The sequence below is a fragment of the Siphateles boraxobius genome, unplaced genomic scaffold (assembly GCF_051911475.1).
Source record: "Siphateles boraxobius isolate OS27281-9 unplaced genomic scaffold, OSU_SipBor_1 61, whole genome shotgun sequence".
In the NCBI taxonomy this organism is placed as follows: domain Eukaryota; kingdom Metazoa; phylum Chordata; class Actinopteri; order Cypriniformes; family Leuciscidae; genus Siphateles; species Siphateles boraxobius.
In genome coordinates, this window is record NW_027509188.1 from 9,555,517 (window position 1) to 9,571,417 (window position 15,901).

At 40.4% G+C, this 15,901-nt stretch overlaps 1 long non-coding RNA gene across 1 annotated transcript; it reads right to left on the bottom strand.

Moving 5' to 3' along the window:
* Positions 1-10,795: 10,795 nt before the first annotated feature.
* LOC143718396 (uncharacterized) lies at positions 10,796-11,835 on the bottom strand. Its single transcript, XR_013196361.1, has 3 exons — positions 11,463-11,835; positions 11,263-11,374; positions 10,796-11,154 (listed from the first exon to the last, which is right to left on the bottom strand). It is a non-coding gene; the product is annotated as an uncharacterized LOC143718396 (long non-coding RNA).
* Positions 11,836-15,901: the final 4,066 nt, after the last annotated feature.

Here is a 15,901-nt window from a genome sequence, read left to right on the forward strand (position 1 = left end):
CGGAGACGACCCTCCCCCTCCCCGTTGCTGAGAGCTCTGTCTGCATAGATGTCAATATAGAAAAAAGCTTGACTTCGCCTCGATATTCATCCCTCCTGGAGGAGATATTTCATCCCTCCTGGCCACATTATGCAGCACTGGCGCTTTTGCCCGGTAGATAGCTGATGTAATGAGCAAACATGCGGGATTGTTGAATTGGCTCCTGACAGAAAAGCGCCACTTTGGCCGCACTGTGCTAGGAAACAGGCGGGATCGTTGAACATAGATGGTGGCTTTGGCTGCGCTTGTTCCTGGGCAGGGAAGAGAGGAAGGGTTAACCTACGGGCATGATGTAGTTGAGTGCGCCACTGACCTGCAGACCGCGCAAGAAATGTTTTTGCAGCCTAAAAACACCCTGCTGTGGAGATCTGGGTTGAGTGCGCCCCAGTATGTGCACTGGTTCCACGGTGCAACTCGCACGGCACTTTTGGCTGAAAAAAGTTTATGGTATGTGTAGAAATGTCCTCCCCCATAGGAAAGCGCGAGCTCTGTGATGATTGCTAGATAATCATTCAGTTCGCGCCGCCTGTGGGGAAAAAAAAACAGATGATTTCAGTAAAACAAGAAAAAGCAATTGAAAACTCGGAAAATGAAAGAACCCGGGATCGCGTGAATCCCCACAGTCTATTTTTCGGGCTGGGTCGGGTGCGAGGAGCAGAGAGAGAAGAGAAGAAAGGTTTACATCCGCACCTGAGAGGATCTGAGCGCGGGTGCTTTGAAACACTGGTGGTGGTTCCATGGCGACGGCATTGGACAGAATGGGCATCAGTGTTGCTGTGAAGAGAGAATGTTGTGATTTAGGTTGCATGAGAGAGCTGGGAAGGGTATAAGCCGGGGCTGCGAATGTTGGCGGAGGCCTCATGCTTGAATTACCCTGTATGTCTTGGAAAGGAAAGTTAGTTGGAGGATAGAAAGGAAAGGAAGGATGATAAAATGAAGTGTGGGCTTGTGGCATAGAATATGATTCCTCATCTCTATGCAGGAATCATAGAGATGAATTTACTACCTTTTTTACCACCTCCACAATATTTTTTACTACCAACACGACATCAAGCAGCAGCCCTTTTGGGGGGAAGGGGGAGGGGGGGCCGGGGGTATGCAAAGCACCACATACTACTTACTATATGGTATAAGTGTGACACTGTCACACCCATCATACATGTTAGGTACACTAATGTTTAATTGTGATCATTAAGTATTGTCATTGTCAATTATGTTTTTTTCTGTAGTGTCGAGTTGAGTTTCAGTTGTCCTTATCTTAACCCTAGCCCTTGATTTATCCAAACCATAGCCCTTAGCCCTAATAAGGTGAATAATAACCTTGGCACTTCTTAAAAACAAATGACACTTGACTTTCAGTTGAGTTTCAGTTGTCCTTATCTTAACCCTAGCCCTTGATTTATCCAAACCATAGCCCTTAGCCCTAATAAGGTGAATAATAACCTTGGCCCTTCTTAAAAACAAATGACACTTAAAAACAATAAACATTTTTTAAACAAGATGAATAATAAAGTGTGTCACATCACACAAACTTAACCACAAATACACATTCTCACACACGCAGACTTAAGCAGTGAATTACTATCCCAAAAGAGCATCACAAGAAATACATCACAAGGGGTAACTTGTAACAATAACTTACACTGGACTCATTAATTGATGAATGACAGTTTGAACATGTCCCAAACAAATTTTAAGAGAGAAGTTCTAACCATTTGACTTTAGGGTATTCATCAGCTGATTCAATTCAACAATTCCCCAATGCCCTCATTCGAATTATAGGAATGATGGTTGGCTGCGATGTTCAGGCAACAGAGAACCTCAGCCCTGAAGCCTGATGTTTGTGATGGTAAGGTTTGCTGTCTGGCTATCGCTGCCGTGGTGATGCTGGTGGCCCTGGTTTGCTGCTGAGGTGGTGCGACGACAGCTGTCCTTAAGTTGGCATGATTTGCCGTGATCTGTGTAGTGCTGCTAGCATCGCAAAACAACGAAATAGGGAGCTGCTACCCTCTCATGCGAATCCGCTGCTGGTGAACGTTTGATCCAATGTGTGACTTGAAAGCGGTAATGCCGTTCAAGGTAACATTTATAATTTTTTTGCAGACAGTGCAAAATGCGGTCATTCTCGGTCATTCCCCATGACGGGCTTAAGCCAGTTTTTAAAAGACGGGTCGTCAACCCAAGTTTGCAAAAACTTACATTTCCCCATTTCACACTGTAAGTTTGGTAGAAAATAGAAGCAAGTGGCTAATATCAACTGAGGTAAAAAGGCGGTAAATTTTGTTGGCGTCGCTGATAGGCTATCAACCACGGAACTCACACAGTTTACTTCTACGAATCTGGGGGCTCGCTGAAGGCCTGTTGCTGCGGCTCGATAGGTAAAGCGAGCCGGATCTTGTGCCGGAGGACGACGGTGGTGTCTGGGGAGGCGACTTTTGGACCCTGCGGGCTTTGCTCTGCCTGTGAGCCGTCTTGGGAGTTCACTATCCTTTGTAAGTCTTGATTTTCCTACTAAGACAAAAGAATGAACCAAGAAATTTGTTTTACAGTTCTCCACCAATGACCATTTGGAGTTGAGGGGCTGATAGTGATCAAGGCCTGTAGGCCAAGATGTGTGTACTTTGGGGATCTATGAAGGATCACACCTTTATTACAATGGGGGAAGTTGTATTTATCTGATTGGTCAGTTTGAACATCTCACATTTGGGTTTTAGTCACATGGTCAGGGAAAGGATAAAAGAAGATTGTAACTGTTGCTCTGTCTCTTTTATGCTCTGGCTCTTTGATGCTTGGGGTCCCTTTCTTTCTTGGGGCTCTCTCTTTTTCTCTTTCTCTCTCTTTCTCAGGTAACATTTTACATATTTTCTAAACCAATGCCAAAATTTCACAATTTCTGCCAGGGTGTGTACACTTTTGAGCAAAACTGTATCATGGGTTGTGTGTCACAGTTCTGACTAATTAAAAAAAGACCAAACTCAGTCAGTATTACTCAGTTTTGAACATTTACAGCACATTTTAAAAGCAACATAACCGATAAGCCTGACAATTTCAATGAAATGTGATTTGTCAATCTATCTCACATGAGTTTCAGGTTCATGAGTTTAGGAGAAGAAATACTCGTCCTTGATCAACTTCTGATGCTTCATTTACAGCTTGACAGAAGATGTGAAAAACACAATAGACGTTTATTTAGTGTTCGATTTGCGTCTTTGATTTGAACGGTTTGTGTGGCTCATAAACATTCAAACAGTTTGTTGTGGGTCTTAATGAAAAACAACTGACTTATTCATGGATTTATTCACTGAATATTTATGTTCAGGTAAAGTAAAAGTAAAGTAACCTAAAAGTTTATTTATATAGCACCTTTCACAGGAATAAGGCCACAAAGTGCTTCACAACAAAAACATGTATATCATAAAATACACATCGCATCAACAGAGTCAAGAGAGCACATAGACGGTGGGAGGTCATTCTACAACCTAGAGGCAACAGCCTGAAAAGATCGGTCACCTCTAGTACGATAGCGAGTGCGTGGAACAGTCAACAGGTTCTGATCCACAGACCTCAGAGCACGCACAGGGGTATAACTCTGAATCAGGTCACTAATATAGGGGGGTGCCTGACCATGCAAAGCTCTGAAAACTAAAACCAAAATTTATCCTATAAGACACTGGTAGCCAGTGAAGTTCTTTTAGGACAGGGGATATGTGAGACCTCCTATTAGTACGTGTTAGAATTCTAGCTGCAGAGTTTTGTACTAATTGCAGTCGAGAGTGCTCCTTCTGGTTTAGGCATGAAAATAAACTATTACAATAGTCTAAACGCGAAGACACAAAGGCATGAATGATAAGCTCCAAATCATTTTGTGAAACCATATTTCTAAGTTACGAGTTTCTCGTCAGCTGCAGGGAGTTATCGCTTAGCCATTTTTTAATTTCCACAAGACAAAGGACCAAGGAGTTTAACTTACAGATCTCTGACGGATTAAAGCAGCAGTAAAGTTGGATATCATCAGCAAATAAGTGAAAAGAAACATCACTGAACCTTTGTATAATCTTTCCCAAAGGGATCAAATACAACAAAAATAAAACAGGGCCCAGAACAGAGCCTTTAGGCACTCCACAGAGCAAGTCCGCAGTCTCAGACCTTATTTGGTTAGCTGTAACACTGAAACTACGCCCAGATAAATATGAAGTGAACCACTGCAGAACTGACCCTGACAGCCCTACTTGATCCCTTAATCTTTTCAGCAAAACCTGGTGGTCGACGGTGTCAAATGCTGAGGACAGATCCAAAAGAACTTGAGCAGTGTGTTTTCCAGAATCAGCAGACATCATAATGTCATTCGATACTTTCAGTAAAGCCGTTTCGGTAGAGTGTTGTTTACGAAAAGCTGACTGGAATTGCTCATGGATGTTATTTTTGTCTAGGAAAAATGTCAACTGTTCGCAGACTACCTTCTCAATGATCTTGGATAAAAACGGTAGCTAGAAATAGGCCTAAAACTTTTAAAATCCGAAGGGTCCAAACCTGCCTTTTTTAGTAATGGTTCCACTATAGCATGCTTAAAAGCATCTGGAAAAACGCCAGTAGACAGCGAGAAGTTTACCATTTGGGTTACACAAGGAACAATATCTTCAAACACTTTTTGGAATAATCTGAAAGGAATGACGTCCGATGAACAGGAAGATGGCTTCATCCTGGTCACCAATTCAGAAATATCAGCAATCGTTACAGTCCTAAAAGTGGACCACATGCTGGAGACTGGCTTAAAGACAGCAGCGGTACCCCACGAATGGGACGGGATTTTATCTTTAATCATTTTGATTTTATTAGTGAAAAATCCCAAAAAAGGCATTGCTGTCAGCTTCAGAAAAAACAGGGATAACTGGGGCAGCAGGGCAAACAAGTGTATTGATCGTTTCAAACAGCACTTAAGGATTTTTTTTATTTAATGTTACTAGATGACGGATATAGTCAGATCTGGCTTTTCCAACCGTCACATTATAGGACATTACAAGTTCCCTGAGATACAGCCTGCGCACCTCAAGGCTAGTGGATTTCCACAGGCATTCAGTCTTTCGACACAGTCTGTTAAGATTTAAGATCTCTTCATTTATCCAAGGCCACATTTTTTTCCGAGTAGACAAGTTTGATTTAACGGGCCACCTGATCCAGAATTTTTACACTATGATTGTTAAAACAGTGAAGGAAATCATCCACATCAAGGCAGTCCATAACTAGAGCAGGATCAAACAAATCAGAAAATGTATCTGCAGTATTTGCCGTGATAACACGTCTCTGAGACCTAACTACTGAAGGCTTTGGGTCAGAACTGAAATGAAGATCAAACAGAACAATATTATGATCACTCATATAGATATCATTTACAGATACGTTTAATATATCTAGGCCAAGTGTAAAAACTAAGTCTAAAATATGGCCTGGACACCCGGACCGCACACCTCTTTTCCTGAATCTCTTACGGACCCTACCCGGAGCCCAGTATAGTAACAAGTAGTCAGGTGAGTCAGGATCGATAGCAAACGGAGGAGGAAACGCCTGTTTGAACCTGTTGTAATTATCATACAGGTCCTCCATCGACTCTCTGATGTGAAACAAAGAGTCCCGATCATAAATCCATACAGCCAGGACGCATCCATCTGTTATGCGGGCTGAAATGATCACGTACACTGAGAAAATGACCATTAATAATTTACACAGCAGGAGACGAGCCGCGGCTCTGCCAGTTACAGGCGCCATCAAGACTCAATGATGTTAATTGGTACATTGGTATGTTAATATGTATTATGATCATATTTTGTTTATAAAAAGTATTTTCATGACCATCTGCATTGTAGTTACTGTAGCCTCCATGTCTTTAATATAAACGCCATCTTTATAATAAGGCTACCACTAACGACTATTTTTGTATCGATTAATCTATCGACTAATTTATCTATTAATTAAAATGATAAATTTTTCGCCAACAATCAACAATTTTACTAAAGAACCTTTTATTTAACTTGCAACTTTGGCATTCAGTAGTGTACTATAAAAAAGTATAAATGCAGAGTTGGCAACTTTTGAGTTTTGCTTGGAGTGAGATTTGTTGACGGGGGTGGGGGGGAGGGTGGGGTTGTAGGCTACTGCATCACGTGCCGTTTGAACTGACGCGCTACAGCGTTCTGTCACAGTTTAAAAGAGCCAAAACTTTGAAAATATATTCACAGAATCTGACAGCTGAGATTTGTTCTATATCAAAAGTAACCTTCTCTGTCTAGTCTGTCGGTGTCAGTGTCCTCTTTGTCCGCGATTTTTCTCTGCGTGAGAAAATGCAGTAGTCCAATCAGTACTGAAGAGCCTGAACTTGCTTATAGTAATTCAGGAAATTAGTGAACACGAGTGAAAAAAAAAATACAGCACAGAATAATGTCTAATTTAGCGTGAGATTTCTTTGTTGAGCGTGAGACCGTGAGATTGAGGCTGAATGCGTGAGTGTCACGCCATATGCGTGAGAGTTTGCAACCCTGTAAATGTAAACAAGCTCTTGACTAAATGTAAAACTAAAAGTAAAAATGTACAAAAGTAAACATTTTAAAACAATCATAAAAGTCTGAGAAAGTCAGCATGTTCTCAATGTCATTATACCCACATGTTCTGGGCTTCTGTTCATTACAGCTGTGAGTGCAACTCTAAACGGAAAAAAATCTGTTGGGTTTTCACATTAAACAAATGCAATGTCCACTGGAATCAACACATTAAACAAATGCAATGTCCACTGGAATCAAGTATTACAATATAAGTACTCTGTATAAATGTGTAAACAGATTTAAACAGACATCTCCAGCATGATGAAAATAATAAACAGAGGGCTTCAGTATTGAAACTCCTTTTTTAAAGCAAAAGTAAAGTGCAACATATTTAAAGTGCAAGTCCATCTCATGTTCCACTCCAAATCAATGAAATCAAAGTTCAGTATTATCGTGCAAGAATGTCAGCATATCCACATGTTCTGGCTCTTTTCTTAGAGACAATGTTTCCAGCTGAGGAGAAGAAATGTTCCGAAGGTGTTGACGTGGCAGGGTCACTTAAGTAAGAATTTGCAAGACAAGCCAGAGAAGGAAACCTCACCTCATTTGATTTCCACCACTGCAAAAAATTTGTACTTGTTGGCAAAGGCTGTTCCCCAAAATACATGAGAACCTTTTCTCTCACCAAATGACTGTCATCGGCGAAAAAAATGACTAATGCATACCAGCGATTATTCAGAAACGCCGAATTGAAGGTAGCACACAGATACCGAATTTCTCACCAGCAGCAACCCTTGTGCTGCGTCCCAATTCGCCTACTTTTACTATGCCCTAAAAGTATGTATTCTTTTTGTGAAGAAAAAGTACATACTTTTGAGTGTGTAGCAAAAGAGTAGGCAAGCTTTGGGACATACTATCAGGTCATCTTTAACAGACAGCTCTGTCACGTATTCCTGTCACCCAGCATGTTTCCTGTCAGGGTTTATTTTTAGCAAAACAAACTGTACAATATTGTACATGTGTTGAAATTGTTGAATATTAAGTTTATTGACACCTCTAAAGTGCATGTAACTAAGTAGTAGAAAGTATATTTCTTTCTTCCTATACATTCAAGTTATAAAATAAATGTAAACAGAAGCACAAAATGTGCATACTCAAAAAATACATAAAAGTGCAACCATAGATATTATAGCATTACAAAGTGCTATTTTGTCAACACAATAAATAACACGGAACAGCTGATCAGAGAACCTTTGGCTTATTTACTGTGCCTATATGTAGGATACATTACAGACATTTCCATTATATAACTCATAACATATTGTGCACATGCAGGTTTTTGTTCAAAAAAAGCAGCTGGTCTACATGCTCAGGCGTCAGTGCACTTCTCTGGGCTAGAAGACTCTCTCAGCTGGTACACTACTACCAGGAATACAGAGGTATCGCTTAGCTTGGCATGACAAAAGAGGGAATTCCACCTCATGTTCCTTCCACCAGCTGAGTGGATTAGTGCTGAGTGGTACTGGTTTTACCTCTTTGTACTTCATCACCTCATCTACTGCATCATCTTTTGTTTTTATGGAGTCTGCTTCTGGAGTATATGTCTGCCCAAGGAGATCTGCCAATGCATAAGAGTCTCTTTTCTTCTTGGATGGGGGTCCAGAGTCCTCAACTGGTTCTGCTTCATTGGCCTCTGCATTTATCGGTCCACTCTGTTGAGAAAGCAAAGGAATTGTATTGTAAATAGTTATCACCCTTTTCAAAATAGTGTATATAACAATATAGTTAGGTTTAAATTCATAATTGCAGTGTATCATTAATAATAAAAATACATAATGTTTTTATTTACACTATAAAGTACTTACTGAGCTTTTTTCAGTTGCCAGTGTCTTAATGTTATCAGTGAGTTGGATGAAGACTTCCTCACGCTCATCATCAGTCAAAAAAGGCAGGGCCTTAAAGCGTGGGTCCAGGGCAGAAGCTAAGTACAGTTATTCCTTTAAGCCGGTGTACCTTAAAATAAATAATACATTTCTATTACAAAAAAATACAAAAATTATCATTATGAAATTAGTATAATACAAAACAACTGTCTTAGAATAAAGTGTCATAATGATAATAAATACCTTTTGTGGAGATCCTGATGCACTACAGATTTAATCTTCACAGGATCATTCGGGGCCGGATGCATCTCTTCCATTAGTCTTGCTCTCAGAGGTGCGATGACAGTTGGGGTTCCTTCTTGAGATATGACTACGGTGGCTTTCTTCAGTGGCTTCAGAGCCAGTGCAACAGCCTCTGCTGCTGTTATGTCTGCCTCTGTAAGGGAGCTCAGATCTTTCTCTTGTTTTCTTATCTCAGGGGCAAGTAGTGCAGCAGAGATAGTAGCTTGCTGTTCTAAAAAATTTTCCACCATGTCAAATGCACTATTCCAACGCGTTGGTAAATCGGTCACTAACTTGTGCTGTGGCAAGTCCAGCAGTTTCTGTTTTTTTTTAGTTCGTGGCTGGCTATGGTGCTCCGGTGGAAAAATGCGGAGATCCGCCTCAGTCTGCCTGGAAGCCTTGATAATGCAGGCACCTTGAGAGCAGCCTGTGATGCCAAGTTTAGGACATGTTCGAAACAGCCAATGTGCAATGTCTCTGTCAGTCCAACTGCTAGTAGCATGTTAGCTGCGCTATCTGTTACAATTGCTGCCAGTTTGTCATTCAAGCCCCATTCATTCATTGCCTCGGTGAGCAATTTAGCAATATTTTTCCCTGTGTGGCTTTCAAAGAGCGCTCTGGTCTGCAGGATGTTTGACACAAGGACCCAATCAGTTGAAATAAAATTATACATGATGGTTACGTACGGGTCGGTCGCTCTGGAGGTCCAGCCATCGCAGGTAAGCGCCACTTTTTCCGCAGGCATTAAGGACTCCAAAACCTCCGTCTTAACCTCCATGTAAAGCTCTGGCATGGCCACTTCTGTGACGTGTTTACGCGTAGGTATAGCGTACCGTGGCTCAAGTGTGTTGACCATGTATTTAAAGCCCACGTTTTCAACAACACTATATGGGCGTAAGTCTTTACAGATGTAGACGGCCACGGATCCGGTTATCTTCTGTGCACGAACGGAGCCTGAAGGAAATTTGCAGTGAAAGGCTTTGTCGAGTTGTGTCTGTTTAGAATCATTCGGCTTAGCCCCGTTGGATTGTTTTTTGTTGCATTAGATCTGCATGGTGTCGAGCTAGGTGGTTGCGTAAGTTAGTTGTGTTGTTACAATATTTCAGAACGGTGTGGCAATGCTTACAGACCACTTTGGTTTTATCCACCTCTTCATTTATTCCCGGCTTACAGTGGAATCCAAAATGAGCCCAAACGTCGGCTTTTAACATTGGTGGTGCAGGTTTTAACGGAGTGCAGCTGCTGTCCGCCATCTCGCTGTTTTGGTAAAGCGCGTCTTGTACAACGCTGAACGCTCTCACTTGAGTGTTGCCCACAGCGCCGCCACTGGCCGGTAGGCTGAATCGATTGATAGGATTTGATCATAGGATCTGCTTATCAATGAAATAAGATACGGTAAACACGAAAGCTCAAATGTTCTTGCATGACACGCTAGAACAAATGAATGAAGTTTAGGTCTCATAATTTTTGCACTTTCAAACAATAATATATTAATTGAATTTGAATGAATAAAGAGATTAGTAATATCAATTTTAGTATTAGTGATAGTAAAATAAATGGCATATTACTGCCGCTGTGGCGACCCCTAGAGGGATCAGCCAAAAGAGAGAGAGAGAGTAATAGTGTAATATGAATATTACTAATAATAATGTTAGAATAATACTTTACAATTAAGCTACATTTGTAAACATTCATTAGGTAACCTGACCTAACAGTATTATAACATTTATTCATCTAGATGAATCAGTAATTATTATTTAAATATACTAATACTAGTTTAGCATGTTAACATTACTTTATGGAATGCATTAAACTAATTTGAACCTAAACACAAACCAAACTGTAAGCAAACCAAGATGAATAAATGATATAAATGTTAATAATTCTCTGTTGATGCATGACAGCTAATGGTGTACATGTAATTTAAATTTTCCTTGTTTTGACACCCACAGAAATGAACAAAAAAAGCTGCTTCAGCTTCAGGTAGCCAGCCTACTATTTCAGAAGTGCTAGCAACAACAAGGAAATATGAAAGCCACTCCAAAGAAGCAAAACGACTTAACAGAGCTGTTGCAGAGTTTATTTGCATGGACCAAATTCCCATTTCTATTGTTGATAAAACCGGGTTCAGAAACCTTGTGGAACAGCTTGACAGAAGATATGAGATGCCAAGGAGAAAATACTTTTCTGAGAAAGAGATTCCCGCTTTGTACAATGAAACAAGGTCTGTGCTTGAATCACAACTGTCCAACCAGCCTTACTTTGCTTGTACTACAGAACTTTGGACGAGTCGAACAGTAGACGCATACATGGCTGTTACAATTCAGTTCATTAGTGACTCTTGGGAAATGCAGTCCTGGTGTCTGTGATGTGCTGCAATGCTTTCAGATCACACAGGAGAGAACATCAGGGAGGTCCTTGAAGAAACATTAACTCAAACATGGAAACTGGATATGACACACCTGAGTGGAATCACAACAGATAATGCATCCTCAAACATCAAAGCATTTAAGGGGAATTCTTACCACTGGGTTCCTTGCTTTGGCCACAACCTACATCTGGCAGTGAACAAGGCTACAAGTCTGGACAGTGTGGCATCGTGTCTGTCCAGGCTCAGAAAGACTATATGTGCATTTTCTAGATTGAACAAAATGATAAGGCTTTTAAAAGAAAAGCAACAGCTCCTTCACCTCCCAGACCACAAGCTGGTTCACGATGAACCTACCCGCTGGGGTTCTACATTTGATATGGTGGACCGTTTCTGTGAACAGCAACAAGCCATCTGTGCTGCTTTAGCAGAAAACAGAAATAAGTGGTGCCTAATGCCTTCTGACACAGACATCACCACAGTGGAGACAGTGCGAGAGATCCTGAGCCCACTAAGTGCCTTTACTGATGCCCTGTGTGGAGAAAAAGAGACAACACTTTCTTCTGTCATCCCTGTGATGTGGAAGATACTTTCACATGTACAGGACAGTGATACAGACTCGGTGCTAACCTGCAACATGAAAAAAGAGATCAGGAAAGATCTGGAAATGAGATACAGCAATGAGAATTTACAAATACTTCTTAATTCAGCCACCTTCTTTGATCCTAGATTTAAGAACACATTTGTAACTAAGGAGAAGGAAGTGACAGAAGTACTACTGCCACAGCTGATCTCTCTAATATACAATCAGGGATGGAGTCAACTCAGGCAGAGCAGGAAGAACAAACTGCTGCCAAAAAACAAAAACAAGACTTGGGTAGCCTCCTGTCTTCTATTGTATCAGAGAAAAAAAGAAAACAGGTGGGAAATTGAGATAAATGTCAAGCCAGGAGAGAATCTCTAGAGAACCCAGCTGACAGACTGAACAAAGAACTCCAAATGTACAAGTGCATTGAAGAGACCAATGCCACAGAAACCCCACTTTCTTGGTGGAAAAGGCATGAATCAAGCCTCCCCATCCTTTCAATGTATGCCAAATACTACCTTTGCATTCCAGCATCAAGCTTAACCTCTGAGAGAGTTTTCAGTACCTCTGGCCTCATCTGTAGCCCACTAAGATCCAGACCATCAAGTGACAATATTGACACATTAGTTCTCCTGTCCAAAAATCTGCAGCTGTCAAAGGAGCTGTCAAAAAATAAATATGTGACGATATAAACACGTTTTTTTTTCTTTCTGCAAAATCAAAATTGAACCTATGTTCCCTCTAGTTTTTTTTGGTTTGTTACATTGATACGTTTTTGTTTTTTTGCACCATGTGATAAAGAGTAAAGACTGACAAGATATGAAGATATTAAACTATTTTAATAGCATCTTTTCAAAATTTAACCTACTGTATGTTTCCAGGCTGTAGTTTTTTTTGATACTTTTGGTTTGTACATTTGGTGCAGCAGAGTTTCAAGCAGTGTTTTTTTAATAAAATTGTTTCATTTCATTTAACTTTTGAGGCTGGTTATTGGTCACTGTGGTATCGATTTATTATCGATACCGAGGTATTAGATTCTGGTATCGTACCGAAGCCAAAATTGTGGTATCGAGCCATCCCTAGAATGATTCCAAAGGACGATACATTCGATTTAATTTCATTCAGGTAATACATTTTACAACCAAACAGATTATTATGCCCCGATAACTACAAAATATGACATTATCCGTTTATTGGACATATACATTAATTTATAGGCTACTGTGGTGTTCATAGTTAACCACAAGGTGGCAGTGTAATGCTTAAGTGTTGAAGTGCTACTGAGGAAGAATAAGAAGGATGTGTGTGGAGTTCAGTAAGACTTGTTGGACATGTGTTGAATAAAAAGCCTCGAAGGAATTACTCTGATCTTGTGCTTCACACTACAAAACACTACAGCTACATTTTATAAGCTACCATTGTCCACAGTTTATGAAATGAATACCCGCCATCCCGCGGTAATGTGTGTGTATTGCGCAGTGGCGCGAACTCGACTCGAAAAATGCCTTTGCCTGCCTTAGACACAGTTAACCAGTTTTAAACATGCTTGCAGAAATATATATTTGATTACATTTTGGAGAACAGACAGAAGAAGATCCGTCGATGTGCATTTGATCGTTGTTTGTGTTCAGATGTTCAGTAGCGGTCATGAGCACAAAGAGTTTTGACTCCGCAGTCACTTTATTTCGACATTGTCTAATAATCCAAATGTAGTTGTATAAGTTACTATTATACAAACCAAAGGACAGGCAATGGTTTTCGGGCTACAGATTAGAGGATGGATACCCGACCCGAGCCCGACGGGACCCGTCGGTGCCCGGCCCGTCGGGTACCGATTAGAGGATGGATACCCGACCCGAGCCCGACGGGCCGGGCCGGGTTCGGACAGATATTTAGAAATTATGTTCGGGGTCGGGCTCGGTCACATCATCGCGATATGGCATTGAACATTTTAAATTTAAAACAGCTTATTATGTTGGTAGCCAATGTGCCTGATGCTTTCACGTGATGCAAACGTTCGTTTTTGTGATTAAAATACATGTAAAATATTACCATAACATCTGTCTTCCTGTGTGCGGAAATTTGTTTATGTAGCCGTGACAACGAAACACGTGCATGCGCGCCTGCGTTAAGTGCGCTTGTTTCTCCGTGCGCGCTGATGCACTCATCCTGCTGACATTTCCGAATGTCTTCCTATAGTTGCTTAATAAAAGCAGGCTTTCCACACAAACAAACGCACATGTGTCATTAGTATGAGAAAAAAAATGGGATTTTAACTGTCGGCCTCGGGTCGGGCTCGGACATAAATATCTTTATGCCTGTCGGACTCGGGTCGGGTTCGGTTACTGCTCTGTCGGACGCGGGCCGGGCTCGGACAAAAAAATTCGGCCCGATCCGCTCTGTACTACAGATGGCAGAAATAATGCTTGTCTCTTCTGATTTTGTTTCAAAGATAGCCTAACGAATTATGATAATAATCATTTAAATTAAAAATATCTAAATAATATCATGTGTATTCATTGGATACTTTTTACTCTTACTCAAGTAACTATTAAGATTATTACTTTTACTTTGAGTAAATATTTCTATAAGTACTTGTACTTTTACTTGAGTACAGTTTTTGGATACTCTACCCACCTCTGGGGAAATGCGAGGCAATGGTCACAGATGAGGAAAGTCAGTGCTGCCGGGAGGTGGATGCACCCAGGCACGAACGATAGCACCGTCCTTTTTTTGTTAGGAAACCTGTGGACTCGATGTCCTGACAGGCAGGAGTTTTTGCAACCTCCACAAACACAATAAATTACCATGACGATGATAAGTTAAAATACAAAAACTACCGACCGCTCTTACTGAATACCAACCTACTCTGCACTGAGCGGACGCAGAGCACACACACAACTCCCTCTCGTGACGTAAAATGACACGCTATTGAAAAAAAAAGCGTTTTTTGCGAGCAGTCAAAGAAACGCTCACTTTATCTACTAAATTGGTGCCCTTATGTCGTTTTAAAACATTTTAAATCCTGCATTAACTTTTCATATGCTATTTTCATACAAGGTTATATATTCATTTAGATTTTTTTTAACCTGCAATATGCCCTTTAAGAATATTTGATTGAATGCTGAATGTTGTGCTTATTCAATTTAGTAAAATTAAAACTTTAATTGTGATAATTAAAATAATTTAATATTAAAAATTTAAGTTTTGCTCATTTAATAATAGTATTTAAATATACAATATAATTGCGCAGCTCCCCCTGCCAATGATCTCCTCAGTACCTGCGTTAAAAATTATCTTGCACCGCCCCTGACACAACCTACAACTTGTCTATTGTGACATTTATTTGAACATTTTCTCGTCAGGTATGACAAATATTTAACTTTATGCCTAAAGTTATAAGCAATAATGAAGCCAACATGACTTTAATGATGAGTAATTGATTTCAGCACTCCTTGAACAGGCAGCGACTTAAGTGCGTAGGCTACTTGTTGCATAATGTTTTTTCCTTTTTTTGGAAACGCACAGTGAGAAACATTTTTTTGTAACCGCTCACACACCTGTTTATTTTTCCTTTGATTTGTCGTCTTGTTCATTTCATTGCTAGATTTTCATATCTGCTTTCTCTAGTTAACGTTAGTCACTCCCTGTATAGCCTTTTTTTCTCACAAATGTAAGACTTTTGGAAGTGCAATTTGATTACCTATGCTTAATAAAGTTGAATTAGCTAACCTTCTATGTCATTTTTACTCTTCAAAGTGTACACTTGCAGGTGTTGATTATAATTTATTTACTGTTAGGCCCATAAATAATAATAAGGATAAACAATATTTTAAAAGTATACAATTATCTTACATATGACTAATAAAAAATTAACCACAAAAACATAACTTGCTAAATGGGGGATATCTATATCTAGCATACTAAAAAATGTAGGCTAATTATCAGAACGTCGTCTCTCAGTTGCTGAATGTCGCGCAACAACGTTGCTACAGCCAGGGTTCTCAAGTTTTATCAAGAGCTTGGAGTGAGATCACATGCGGTTAGGGGAGGAGCCGTAATGGAGCCCCGCCCCCGCCCCACAATTTTACCCATTGTTCGGTTACCTAGTAACGAACTTACGGTGACCTAGAATGTTTTGTCAACTTCCGTGTGCTCGCGCATCTATGTTGCCTAGTAACGAACGCAATCTGGCCGAGATACGTGCTGG